Source organism: Neoarius graeffei, chromosome 1 (genome assembly GCF_027579695.1).
Source record: "Neoarius graeffei isolate fNeoGra1 chromosome 1, fNeoGra1.pri, whole genome shotgun sequence".
NCBI lineage: Eukaryota > Metazoa > Chordata > Actinopteri > Siluriformes > Ariidae > Neoarius > Neoarius graeffei.
This window is the reverse complement of record NC_083569.1, coordinates 51,748,999-51,762,903: the sequence shown is the minus strand read 5'-3', so window position 1 is coordinate 51,762,903 and position 13,905 is coordinate 51,748,999.

The following is a 13,905-nucleotide window of genomic DNA, read 5'->3' as shown; positions in this document are numbered from 1 at the left end:
AGCCCAGTGGCCGGCGAGGGCCTTTCTGTGTGGAGTTTGCATGTTCTCCCTGTGTCCACGTGGGTTTCCTCCGGGTGCTCCGGTTTCCCCCACAGTCCAAAGACATGCAGGTTAGGTTAACTGGTGGCTCTAAATTGACCGTAGGTGTGAATGTGAGTGTGAATGGTTGTTTGTCTCTGTGTGTCAGCCTTGTGATAACCTGGTGACTTGTCCAGGGTGTACCCCACCTCTCACCCATAGTCAGCTGGGATAGGCTCCAGCTTGCCTGTGACCCTGTAGAACAGGATAAGCAGCTATAGATAATGGATGGATGGATGGATGGATAGATAAAGGGCTGAAATGAGGTTTGTTTATAAAGGAATAATGGTCAATATGAGGAAAGGAGGGGGACTGGCTGTGTTTCTCAGTGGTAGATGGTGTAACCCAGGACATCACTATTAAAGAGAAAATCTGAAGTAAGGATATTGAACAGTTAGCCGTTAGCATGAGGCCGTATTATTTACCAAGGGAATTCTCTCATGTTATCGTGATAACTGCTTACATTCCCCCCTCTGCTGACGCGAATGCGGCATGTGACGTCATCCACTCAGTCACAAGCGGACTGCAGACACAGCATCCACAGGCTCTCCTCCTGATCTCTGGGGATTTTAACCATGCTTCCCTGTCCTCCACGATCGCCAACTTCAAACAGTACGTAACATGCAGCACAAGAGACAATAAGACACTGGATCTGTTTTATGCCAACACCAAGGAAGCATATTGTACATCACCCCCCACCCCCGGGCAAATCTGATCACAACTTGGTGCATCTCCTGCCAGTCTATAGACCTATTGTTCACAGACATCCAGTCAATACACAGCAGGTGAAAAGCTGGACTGATGAGGCTTAGGAGGCTTTGAAGGACTGTTTAGGCACTACAGACTGGGATGTTCTTCGTGAGCCCCATAAGGACGTAGACAGCCTCACAAGCTACATAAACTTCTGTGTGGAGAACACTGTGCCCACTAAAACAGTACAGTGCTTCTCAAACAACAAACCCTGGGTCACTCCTGAGCTGAAGGCTCTCCTGAATGAGAAGAGGAGGGTATTCAGATCAGGAAACAGAGAGGAATTGAGGAGGGTACAGAAGGAGCTGAGAAGAAAGATCAGGGAAGGCAAAGACCGCTACAGGAGGAGGATGGAAGACCAGCTGCAGCAGAGCAACGTGAGTGGAGTCTGGAAGGGCCTTAAAACCATCTCAGGGCTTAAGGAGTCCAATAGGCAGCTTGGAGGTGAGTTGCAATGGGCAAACAACCTGAACAATTTCTTTAACAGATTTGATCAGGCACCGGCCCTCCCCCAGATCAGCCCACTGTTACTGCTACTGTCTCTTCCTGGTCATCATCACCCAGCCCACAGACCTCCTTCTCATCCTCTCAGCACCCCTCAACCATCATACTTCCAGCTCAGTGCTTCACACCTCCATGCGTAACACCGAGCACTCAGCTGTGCTCTTCTTTGTCCTTCGACAGAGGACAAGTCAAGAGGGTACTGAGTAAGATGAAGGTGAGAAAGGCTGCAGGTCCTGATGGCATCAACCCTGGGGTCTTGAGGCATTGTCCTGACCAGCTGTGTGGGACATTTTCAACTTGAGCCTGGAACAGGAAAGAGTGCCGGTCCTTTGGAAGACGTCATGTGTAGTTCCAATACCAAAAACTGCACACCCCACTGAGTTAAACGGATATAGATCAGTGGCACTGACCTCTCACCTGATGAAGGCTCTGGAAAGACTTGTTCTGGCACATCTCCACACACTGGTGGGGCCAGCTATGGATCCCCTGCAGTTTGCCTACCAGCCAGGCATCGGGGTGGAAGATGCAGTCATCTACCTGCTTCATAGATCTCTCGCTCTCATCTTGAAAAGGCAAGAAGCACTGTTAGAATCATGTTCTTTGATCTATCCAGTGCCTTCAATACCATCCAGCCGACTCTTCTGAGGAGTAAGATGGATAGCGCAGGGGTGGGCCATCATCTTACCTCGTGGACTATGGACTATCTCACAAACAGACCACAGTATGTGAGACTAAAGGACTGTGTGTCAGACACCATTCTTTGCAGCACAGGGGCTCCACAGGGGACAGTCCTGGCCCCATTTCTGTTCACACTTTACACTGTGGACTTTAGATACAATACAACTACCTGTCATCTACAGAAGTTCTCTGATGACTCTGCTATTGTGGGCTATATCCTAGATGGCGATGATGGCGAGTACAGAGAACTGACAAGGAACTTTGTGGACTGGTGCCAACGGAATTCCCTCCAGATCAATACAAGTAAAACCAAGGAACTTGTGGTGGATTTCCACAGGACGAGGTTCTCTTCACCTACCCCAGTGGACATTCAGGGAAAGGACATTGAGATCATTAGGAGCTACAAGTACCTGGGTGTTCATCTGAACAATAAACTGGACTGGACTGATCACACACGCCCTGTACAAGAAAGGCCAGAGCAGACTCCACCTGCTGAGGAGGCTCAGGGCCTTTGGAGTTCAGGGTCCACTTCTGAACTCTTTTTATGACTCTGTGGTGGCATCAGCCATATTCTATGGAGTTGTCTGTTGGGAAAGCAGTATCACAACAGCAGAGAGGAAAAAACTGAACAAACTGATTAGGAAGGCAGGATCTGTCCTGGGCTGTGCACTGGACTCAGTGGATGTAGTGGGGGAGAGGAGGATGTTGGCCAAGTTGTCATCCTTAATGGTGAACACCTCCCATCCACTGCAGGAGACAGTAGCAGCACTGGGCAGCTCCTTCAGTGACCGGCTCCTCCATCTGCAGTGTGTTAAGGAGAGATACAGCAGCTCCTTCCTCCCTACTGGTGTGAGACTGTACAACCGGCATCTCACCAAGCACAGCACCAGTCACTCCTCACAATAATGAGTAATACTGTCCAGATCACTTCTACATCCATAGAAACCCCTCTGAACGTATACTGTGTGCACTATCAGCATCAGTACTTTACAGCGAACTGCTAGCTACACATGGTTAAAATGGCTCTTGTGCAATATACCGACTTACTTGTGCAATACTATCTGGGTAATACTGGTAATTATACCTGTGCAATACTTACACATGCAATCCCACCTTTGTAATACACTTATGTTAACTATATATCTGCAAACCATTTAATTTATGCAAATTTGTTAATTTTTTTATCTCTAAATTTGTAGTTTATTTCTTTTATATATATCCTTTTTTATACTTAGTACTTTTGCACTACACCTTCACTGCCTTATCTTTTTCTCTTTATATATTTTGCTGCTGTAACAATGTTACAGCTGGAAATCTGCCTACAGCTGGAAATCACTACAGAGAGTAGTGGAGGGGGCACAGCACATCACTGGCATTGCCATTCAGGACATTTACAGCTAATGGTGCCTGCGGAAGGCACACGGTATCATTAAGGACCACAGTCACCCAACACAGCAGCTGTTTTCCCTGTTACTGTCTGGAAAGTGATACAGAAGCATGGTTGCATTGACTACCAGACTCAAGAACAGTTTTTATTATCAGGCCATCAGAATTCTTAACTAACACCTAATCATTCTACACGGCACTGTATATTCCACGGCACTTGATCGCCTACACTTTTCATTTTTACTGTTCACCATATCACATCACGTTTATCAACATATCACAAGACTCTGTTTACATCACCAACACACTTACATATTTACTGTTTTCACATTTACCAACATATTTTAATCACAAGACTGTTTACATATCACCAACATATCTCAAGACTCTGTTTACACATCACCAACACATTTACCAACACATCATAAAACTCTGTTTACATGATCAGTGCTTGTCTTCAACAATGTGCAATTATTAGTACTTGCACGCATCACTTTTCCTGTGTGCAATACTAGTGTTTGTGCTATACCCACTCCCCACAATACCCCCTGAGAGACAATGCATGCACATCTCTTAATTATTTCTATTTTCACTTTAATTTTACTTCCATGTTATATTTAGGACTTTGAATCTTTTTTTTTTTAAATTGCTATTCTGTTAAACTCCTGTAGGACTCCAAAGCTGAGAGACTTGTTTTTGGTTCTTATCTCGTCCAACGCATCCATCCATTATCTGTAGCTGCTTATCCTGTTCTACAGGGTCTCAGGCAAGCTGGAGCCTATCCCAGCTGACTATGGGCAAGAGGCGGGGTACACCCTGGACAAGTTGCCAGGTCATCGCAGGGCTGACACACTCACATTCACACCTACGGTCAATTTAGAGCCACCAATTAACCTAACCTGCATGTCTTTGGGAAACTGGAGCACCCGGAGGAACATGCAAACTCCACACAGAAAGGCCCTCGCCAGCCACTGGGCTCGAACCCAGGACCTTCTTGCTGTGAGGCGACAGTGCTAACCACTACACCACCATGCCGCCCTCGTCCAACACATTTCATTGTAATTTGACCCTGTGTTAACATACATATGACCAATAAAACTGAACTGAATTGAACTAACATGAGGCAGCAGTACATACAAGTTAGGAAGCATGTGTTGGAAGAAATTCTATTCAATTGTATTAGGCAGAGTTTTAGGGTTAATACATGAGAAGGAACATCATTGATCTTTGTTTGAAAATTGTGACGATCCAATAAACCTTCCTTCTCTAAAGTTGTGTGTGTGCTCGTCCCTCAATTTTCATCAGAACCTGGAATTGAAGGCAGAACAATCCAACACCATCTCATTTCATCTCATTATCTATAGCCGCTTTATCCTGTTCTACAGGGTCACAGGCAAGCTGGAGCCTATCCCAGCTGACTACGGGCGAAAGGCGGGGTACACCCTGGACAAGTCGCCAGGTCATCACAGGGCTGACACATAGACACAGACAACCATTCACACCTACGGTCAATTTAGAGTCACCAGTTAACCTAACCTGCATGTCTTTGGACTGTGGGGGAAACCGGAGCACCCGGAGGAAACCCACGCGGACACGGGGAGAACATGCAAACTCCGCACAGAAAGGCCCTCGCCAGCCGCTGGGCTTGAACCCAGGACCTTCTTGCTATGAGGCGACAGCGCTAACCACTACACCACCGTGCCACCCCAATCCAACACCAATGGAAGAAAATTCAAAGAATGTAATCCTTTCTGTATCAAGGATTATGCATTAAGTAACTTCAAAATGATTAATCAAATGTGCAACTTGACCATGAATTGTTGCAAACATCATGTAGTTATTACTCTAACTACAGACTAATGGATGTCTAGGGCAACAGGGAGCTACCTGACTTTGACAGCACACCACCCAATAAAACGAGAACCAAAAAGCATATGTAACACCAGAGAAAGTTTGGACAGAAACCCAAGAGACTGTGGTGGTATGGAAGGTAGATTGACCCAATGTGACTATATTTGTGTCCGCTGACGATGCCATAAACAGTGTGAATGCTGGAGAATGTGCTGGTTGGGAACCAGGAGGATGATGCTTTGTATATGTATATATAAAACTATTTTGTGTTGGAGACAAAACTGGAGAAGCTGCAACTCCCAGTTCACATCTCATATTTTCACACTTCACATTTCAGTTCATATTTAAAAATCCTACAGTTACATTTTTTCATACTAAGTATTTCTACAACACATTACACTAATTTCCATATGAAATTATATGAGATCATGGTGTAGGAATTTGTGTGATAGAGCGCTTCATATCGCCATCTGCAGGCATGAGCTCATCAGATCTGAACCTTTTTAAGGTGGAAACAAAAAAGGTGGAGTGAGAGGGGTACTTTTCAGCAGTATGGATGGGGAGATTTGTCAGAATTGAGGGAAGGATGATAGCAGTTAAATACAGGCTGGGCCTTGAAGAAAACCTACTCCAGAGTGCACACAAACTCAGGATGTGGCAAACTTTAACATTTCAGTACCACGATGACCCAAAGAAAGCAAGACAGTATTCGAGTGGTGTGTAAAGCTTGTAGAGACTTGCCCAAGAAGACTCAAAGTTGTAGTTGCTGCCAAAGATGCTTCGACAAAAGTATTGAATAAAGTGTCTGAATACTTATCTAAATGAGAGATGAGGGTTTTTTTTTTTTTTTACTTTTAATACATTTGCAAAAATGTCTCAAAACTTTTTCACTTTGTCATTGTGCATTATTGAGTATAAACACAATAAAAAAGGGTCTGAATACTTTCCAAACCCACTGTATTTTCATGTCCCCTGTCAATCATACTTAATCTAAATTTGAAATGAGTAATTTAAACCTCCTACATTTGTAAAATTGTATTCTGTGTCCACGATAATTTCTGTTATTTATTTCCGATATATTTTTACTTTTACGTGAAATTGCTAATCATGATTCACAGAAATGGCTATAATAATTCTAACAAATAAGGTTTTGAGGAATCACTAGCTACAAATAATACAGGGTGTTTAAAATTTTTTAATATAATTTCACAATTTAATAACTTTGCCAATTCTCGTTCAGTTGACCTCAGATTTTAACAGCATGTGTGGAAATAGGTAAAAATTTTAGGTTTAATGTTTTTATCTTTTTAGGTATAGAAAAAAAAAGTAATAGGTATAGAAAATCCAGCCACTGGGGTGCATAAGCGTACTCTTGGTGCCAGTCCCAAGCCCGGATAAATTGGAGAGGGTTGCGTCGGGAAGGGCATCCGGCGTAAAACTGTGCCAAATCTAACATGTGGATTGAAAAGAGAAATACCATACCGGATCGGTCAGGGCCTGAGTTAACAACGACCGCCTCCGGTACTGTTGGTCAACAGGGTGCCGGTGGAAAGTATGCTACTGTTGCGTCAAAACGGAGAAGGAGAAAGGGGGGGGGGAGGTGTGTTAGGAGAGAGCGTGAAAGATGGAAGGGAAGGAGCTTAGAATTGAGGGTAGGAACACTGAATGTGGGAACATTGGCAGAGTGAGAGAGTTAGCAGGTATGAAAGCAGGAAAGAAGGAAGTTGGACATTTTGTGTGTGCAGGAGACGAGGTGGAAAGGAAGCAAGGCCAAGAACATTGGAGGTGGATGGAAGTTGTTTTATTATGGAGTGGATGGAAAGAGAAATGGTGTTGGTATTGTTTTGAGGGGAGAGTTGGTCAACAGTGTGATTGATGTGAAGAGGGTGTAAGATAGAGTGATAGGCATGAAGTTGGAGATTCAAAGAGTGGTAATCAATGTTGTGTGTGCGTACACCCCACAGGTTGGATGTGAGAATGAAGAGAAAGTCTTTCTGGGAAAAGTTGGATGAAGTGGTAGAAAGTATACCGAGGGAGGAGCTTTGTGCTGATAGGAGCAGATTTCAACGGACATGTTGGCGAGGGAAACAAAGGAGATGAGGGCGTGATGGGCAGATATGGTGTAAGAGAGAGAAATGTGGAAGGGCAAATGGTGGTTGATTTTCCAAAGAGGATGAATTTGGCAATCATCAATACATACTTTGAGAAGAAAGAGCAGCATAGGGTGATGTTTAAGAGTGGAGGAAGATCTACACAAGTGGACTACATACTCTGCAAAAGGAGTAACCTGAAGGAGATTGGAGACTGTAAAGTGATGGCAGGGGAGAGTGTAGCTAGACAACATCAAGTGGTTGTTAGGGTGCATCAGTTGCCCCCTAAAAATGAAAAGTTCCTCCGATCATGATGCATTTTTGTTTTTATGTTCCTTTTGGTAAGAAAACACACTGGGTGAAATATTTTGACAAAATTCAAAAGTTTAATGGTGGCACCAGGAGCTCAAAGTTTTGGAAAAAGCTACTATTTTATGACTTTTATGACAAAATTTTGATCACTTTTCATGAAACATTATGGCACCTTATAGAGTATCCCAAATATCTTAGATACACATTTTTAGTACATATTCTAAATATATTATCAAGCACAGTTTGAGTTTTAGCTGTTCATTGAATCATTGTTCAACTACTTTTAAACAATACAAATGTATTATGAATCACATTAACGCTTCTCAATCCCTTGCAAAGGTTCTTAACATGATCTCTGGGTCACAAGAAATCAATAAATGGAGTCCAACATTGTGATTCAAACTTTACGCAAAAACATAAAATAAGCGTTTTTTTTGGCAAAAAATGAACCTCATGGTGCCACCATTAGACTTTTGAATATGGTCAAAAAATTTTACAGGATGTCTTTATTGGTGAAAAGGAACACCCAAACAAAAATGCATCAGATTTTATGAAAGTGAGGGCAACTGATGCACCCTAGTGGTCGTGTGCAGGATGAGCTTGAAAGTGAAAAAGAGGAAGCGTGAAATAGTGGAGCCAAAGATTAAGTGGTGGAAACTAAAAGAGGTTGAACATTAGAAGGAGTTTAGGGAAGAAATGAGACAAGTATTGAGTGGTAATAGAAGTCTGCCAGAAGATTGGGATACTACTGCTATATTAGTCGGAGAGGCAACAAGGAAAGTGCTAGGGTGATCATTGGGAAGGAGGAAGAAAGACAAGGAGACATGGTGGTGGAACAAAGAAGTGCAGGAAATTATAAAAGAGAAGAGGCTAGCAAAGAAGAATTGGGACGATCAGAGAGATGAGGAAAGTAGGCGGTTATACTGAGAGATGAGACAGAAGGCAAAAAGAGCGGTAGCGAAGGCGAAAGCAGATGCATACCAGGAGTTGTATGAAAGACTGGAGACCAAAGAAGGAGAGAAAGACCTGTACAGACTGGCTAGGCAGAGAAACAGGGAAGCGAGGGATGTACAGCAGGTAAGAGTGATGAAAGATGTAAATGGAAATGTGCTGACAAACAAAGAGTGTATTAAGAAGGTGGAAAGAGTACTTTGAGGATTTATTAAATGAGGAGAATCCAAGAGAGAAAAGGTCAGATTTGTTGGAGACAGCAAATCAGGAAGCAGAGTTGATTAGTAAGGATGAGGTGAGGGCAGCCACGAAAAGAATGAAGACTGGGAAAGCAGTCGGACCAGATGGTATCCCAATTGATGCTTGGAGATGTTTGGGTGAGACGGCTGTGGAGTTCCTAACAAGATTGTTTAATAAGATCCTAGAGAATGAGAAAATGCCGAATGAATGAAGAAAGAGTGTGCTAGTCCCAATATACAAAAATAAGGGAGATGTACAGAGCTGCAGTAATTACAGAGGGATAAAATTGATGAGCCACACCATGAAGCTATGGGAAAGGGTATTGGAGGCGAGATTGAAAAGAGAGGTAGCAATCTGTGAACAGCAGTACGGGTTTATGCCAAGGAAGAGCACGTCGGATGCAATTTTTGCTTTAAGAATGTTAATGGAGAAGTACAAGGAAGGCCAGAGAAAGCTACATTGCGTGTTTGTAGACCTGGAGAAGGCATACGATAGAGTGCCGAGAGATGACTTATGGTATTGTATGAGAAAGTGTGGAGTGAATGAGAAGTATATCAGAGTGGTGCAAGACATGTATAAAAACAGTGAAACAGCAGTGAGGTGTGCAGTTGGAACAACTGAATGGTTCAAGGTGAAGGTGGGACTTCATCAAGGATCTGCTTTGAGTCCTTTCTTGTTTGCCATAGTGATGGATAGCTTGATGGATGAAGTGAGGCAAGGGTCACCATGGAACATGATGTTTGCGGATGATATTGTGATATGTGGTGAAAGTAGAAAGGAGGTTGAGTTGGGTTTGGAGAGATGGAGGTATGCATTGGAACGAAGAGGAATGAAGGTGAGCAGTAGCAAAACAGAATACATGTGCATCAGTGAGAATGGGGATGAGAGTGTAGTGAAGATGCAAGGAGTAGATGTAAAGAAAGTTGGTGAATTCAAGTACCTGGGGTCAACTGTGCAGGAAAATGGGGGCTGCGATAGTGAGGTGAGAAAGAGAGTGCAGGCAGGGTGGAGCAGTTGGAAAAGGATTTCGGGAGTCATTTGTGATAGGAAAGTCCCAGCAAAAGTGAAAGGTAAGATGTATAAGACAGTAGTGAGACCAGCTGTGATGTACGGATTGGAGACCGTACCCTTAACGAAGAGACAGGAGGCAAAGTTGGAGGTGGCGGAGTTGAGGATGTTAAGGTTTGTGATGAGAGTGACAAGGTTGGACAGGATAAGGAGCGAGCACATCAGAGGGACAGCACATGTGGAGAGCTTGGGAATTAAGCTAAGAGAGATGAGACTGAGATGGTATGGGCACATCCTGAGAAGAGATGCAGAGCATGCTGGAAGGAGAATGTTGAGGATGGAGCTGCCAGGCACACGAAAACGCCAAAGAAGAGATACATGGATGTGGTAAGAGAGGACATGAAAGTGGCAAGTGTGGTAGAGAAGGATGCGGAAGACAGGGAGCAATGGAGACGAAAGATCCGCTGTGGCGACCCCTAATTGGGAGCAGCCAAAAGATGATGATGATCTTTTTAGGTATAGGAATGCCATTCACTGGAAAAGAAAAGGTGTTTTGTGTGTTAGAGTACGCTCGAACACAGTCAAACAAGACTGTGCAGCGTGCATTTATGAGAGAATTCTCTAAAAATGCACCAACTGCAATGCAGATTTGGACATGGCACAAAAAGTTCAAAGAGGAAGGCTGTCTGTGCAGAGCAAAAGGATCTGGATGACCACCAGCATCGGAAGAGAATATTGAAAATTTATGAAATCGTTCATGGAATCCACACACCTTTGAATTTCTCATTCAAATTTTGAGGAATAAAATCTTATATTGCTCAACATTAAGCCTGTTCAGTTTAATTTGCCTAGACTATGTAGTTTCTGGGATATTTACATCTCAAATAATATCAAATTTTTTGAAACACCCTGTATATTCAGACAGAATGTAATAACCTGTGCCCCTTTGCTAATGTAATGTCAGAAGGTGTCCTGTGTCAGCATCATTAGCTATTATTTTTTATTGTATTTTCATTTGCAAAAATGCCATTTGAATGCATTATGTCAGTCCAAAAAAACAAAACAAAAAAAGAAAGAAAAATGTTTGTTACACTTGCTCTGCAAAGTCACACTCCAAATATGAGTGGTCATTAAGGTCCAATGATTATAGAAAACCGATGAAGGTTATATATAATTAATGACTTTTATTTTAGTTTTAATAAAGACAATTATTGGCTTAGGTGCATTATCAGGTGAGGTGCCTAGTCTAGATCCTAGATCATGATTTGTAACACTTGCTCATATTTAGAGGTTTTAATCATCAATTACTCACCACCAATAATTTCTATCATATTTACTTTTCTCTTCTGTAACTGCCTGAAAATGCCTCCTGGGCTCATTTGGATCTCTGGAAGATTAAGCCTTGCCAAACATACAGTGATGGGGGAAAAACAAAGTATAATTTACTTTAATTCTATGTTTTTTATTTATTTGGGCCTAAATAACAATTGTATGGATCTCACCAACTTCTATAAGCAAAGAAATAACCTCAGGTGACAACAACAACAAAATAAAAGCTCAACATATTTCAATATGCAATATTGTTTTTCCATAAAATTAAACATTCAGAAATCAGGTGGGGGGAAATAAGTACACCCTTCCTACTTCCACAATCGTTAGTAACACCTTGCTGTTCTCATAATGAAATGCACAAGATTAGTTAATCATCAAGAAGTGTGACTACCTCTACAAAAGCAGAACTCTTGGGAGTTTGATGTTTTGGAGCACTTCATGCCAAGAAGAAAGGACATCAACCATGACCTTAGAGAAGGAACTGTTCCTGCTCATCAATCTGGGAAGGATTAGAAGACCATCGCCAAACAATTTGAAATTCACCATTCTACACTGAAAAGGATTGTTTAAAAAAGGAGAGGTATCAAGACAGTTGCCAATCTTCCCAGGAGTGGGCATCATAGCAAATTCAGTCCAAGGTCAGACCAGTTAGGAAGGATGTATGCAAAGAGACAAATTCTGTTTGATTCTGCTAGGCAGAGTTACTGGGTTAACACATGAGAAGAAACATCTTTGATCTCTGCCTAAAAACTGTCGAGATCCTATATAGTTTCCTTCTATTCCCTCAATTCTCATCAGCATCTGGGACTGAAGACAAAATAGTCTAACACTAGTGTAAGCATCATCATATGAGATTAGCTATTGCAGTTCACCCTACCCAGTGACAACATGTTCTGACATCTGTGATCATTATTTATGATTTAAATACTTTTTAAATGAGGTAAATGCATAAATGAACAAGGCATATTTTAACATTTTTGCCCGTGTACCAGTTTACAGTAGTTAAACATACTCACTTTCCCTATTATCAGATTAAAAGTACAGTTTCACTGAAAATATAAAAATCAATAGCTGTGAATCAATATATCGCTACTAGTTTCCCTTCAGTGTTAGTCACATTTGATTTTTAAGCAGATATTCCTTTAAAGGAAGCCACCCAACCTTAACCACATTAAATATATTTATATTTAAATATATATGATATACGTAGGGGTTATGCTGTTAATTTGTGGGTTGGTGCTATATTTTTGTTATTGCTGTGAGAAATTAGCAGGGATTGCGACATAATAGCAGAATGTTTTTAACAATCTTAAACATAAGTGCAAGCTCCTAAAAGCAAAAAAGCCAGACCTTTTCTAGCAAAGTTCAAGGTTCAAAGTCATATTAATAAGAATTCCAAAATTGGAATGGGGAGACTAAGGTGCAGGCTATCTGCTGGTACCTCGTATAGTGAAGGCTACATCAGGGGGCAGAGCCTTTTCTTACAAAGCCCCACAGTTATGGAACAGCCTTCCAAGTAGTGTTCGGGAATCAGACACATTCTCAGTATTTAAGTCTAGGCTGAAAACATATCTGTTTAGTCAAGCCTTGTGTTAATGGTGTTTATGAGGTAAAGGTGTAGATCTGGAGGGTCCTCAGACATAAAGTGTTTTGGTAAACTGGGATGTATGGATGCTGTCAGTCCCCACTCGCTTGCTCACTCGAGTTTGTTGATGGTGTAGTGGCTGCTGCTTTATGTCCCGGGGCTCCCTCATGCCTGTGTTACCTTCTGGCTCTCCCCTTTTAGTTATGCTGTCATAGTTAGTTGCCGGAGTCCCTGCTTGTACTCAGTGCAATATGTATACTGTTCCTACTTATTCAGGTGACATGGGGCATACCTAACAACCTGTGTTTTCTCCCCCCCCCCAAATCTGTCCCTCTGAGTTACATGTCGGTCCTGGGATCGAGATGCTGACCTCTTCTGCTCCTCAGACCTGCCTGATCCATCCTGGTGCCCTGTGTCTGGTTGGAGTCTCATCGTATTGCTCCTGTGGAGGGTGGCCCCATGTGGACAGTTGGGGGTCGCGCCAGGAGGATGCTCTGGACTCTTGCAGTGGTGCTTTTGTGGCTGGGGACTGCAGTTGACTTGCTGACTTGACTTGACTCTAGGACTGCAGTTGACTTGCTAACTTTGGGACTACAGTTGTCGTGAACGGTTTTGCGCTCGGGTTTCCGTTGGTGGGGGGTTCATAGCATCAACGAAGCTGACTTTATGTTAAAACTGTTAATGTTATAGTCATGTTGTCTGTTGTTGCCTGGATGGGGATGGGTTCCCCTGGTTCCTCTTGAGGTTTCTTCCTCATGTCGTCTGAGGGAGTTTTTCCTTGCCCCCGTCGCCACAGGCGTGCTCATTGGGGATAGATTAGGAATAAAATTAGCTCATATTTTAAGTCGTTCAAATTCTGTAAAGCTGCTTTGCGACAATGTTTATTGTTAAAAGTGCTATACAAATAAACTTGACTTGACTTGAGACAGCAAACATTGCACTCAAATTTCCAGAGTGCAACGCACCTATACAACACAGTTAAACTGAGCTTGGCTTGGCCAGACGAAATCCACAAGATGATAACCATTATGACATTGATGGCAGTATTAGTATTAAAGTTTTGGAACCTTATCTGTTTGAGCTGACTGTACAGATGAGTAGGTGAGAGAGTGTAAAGATGAAAAGACCAACAGATGAAAG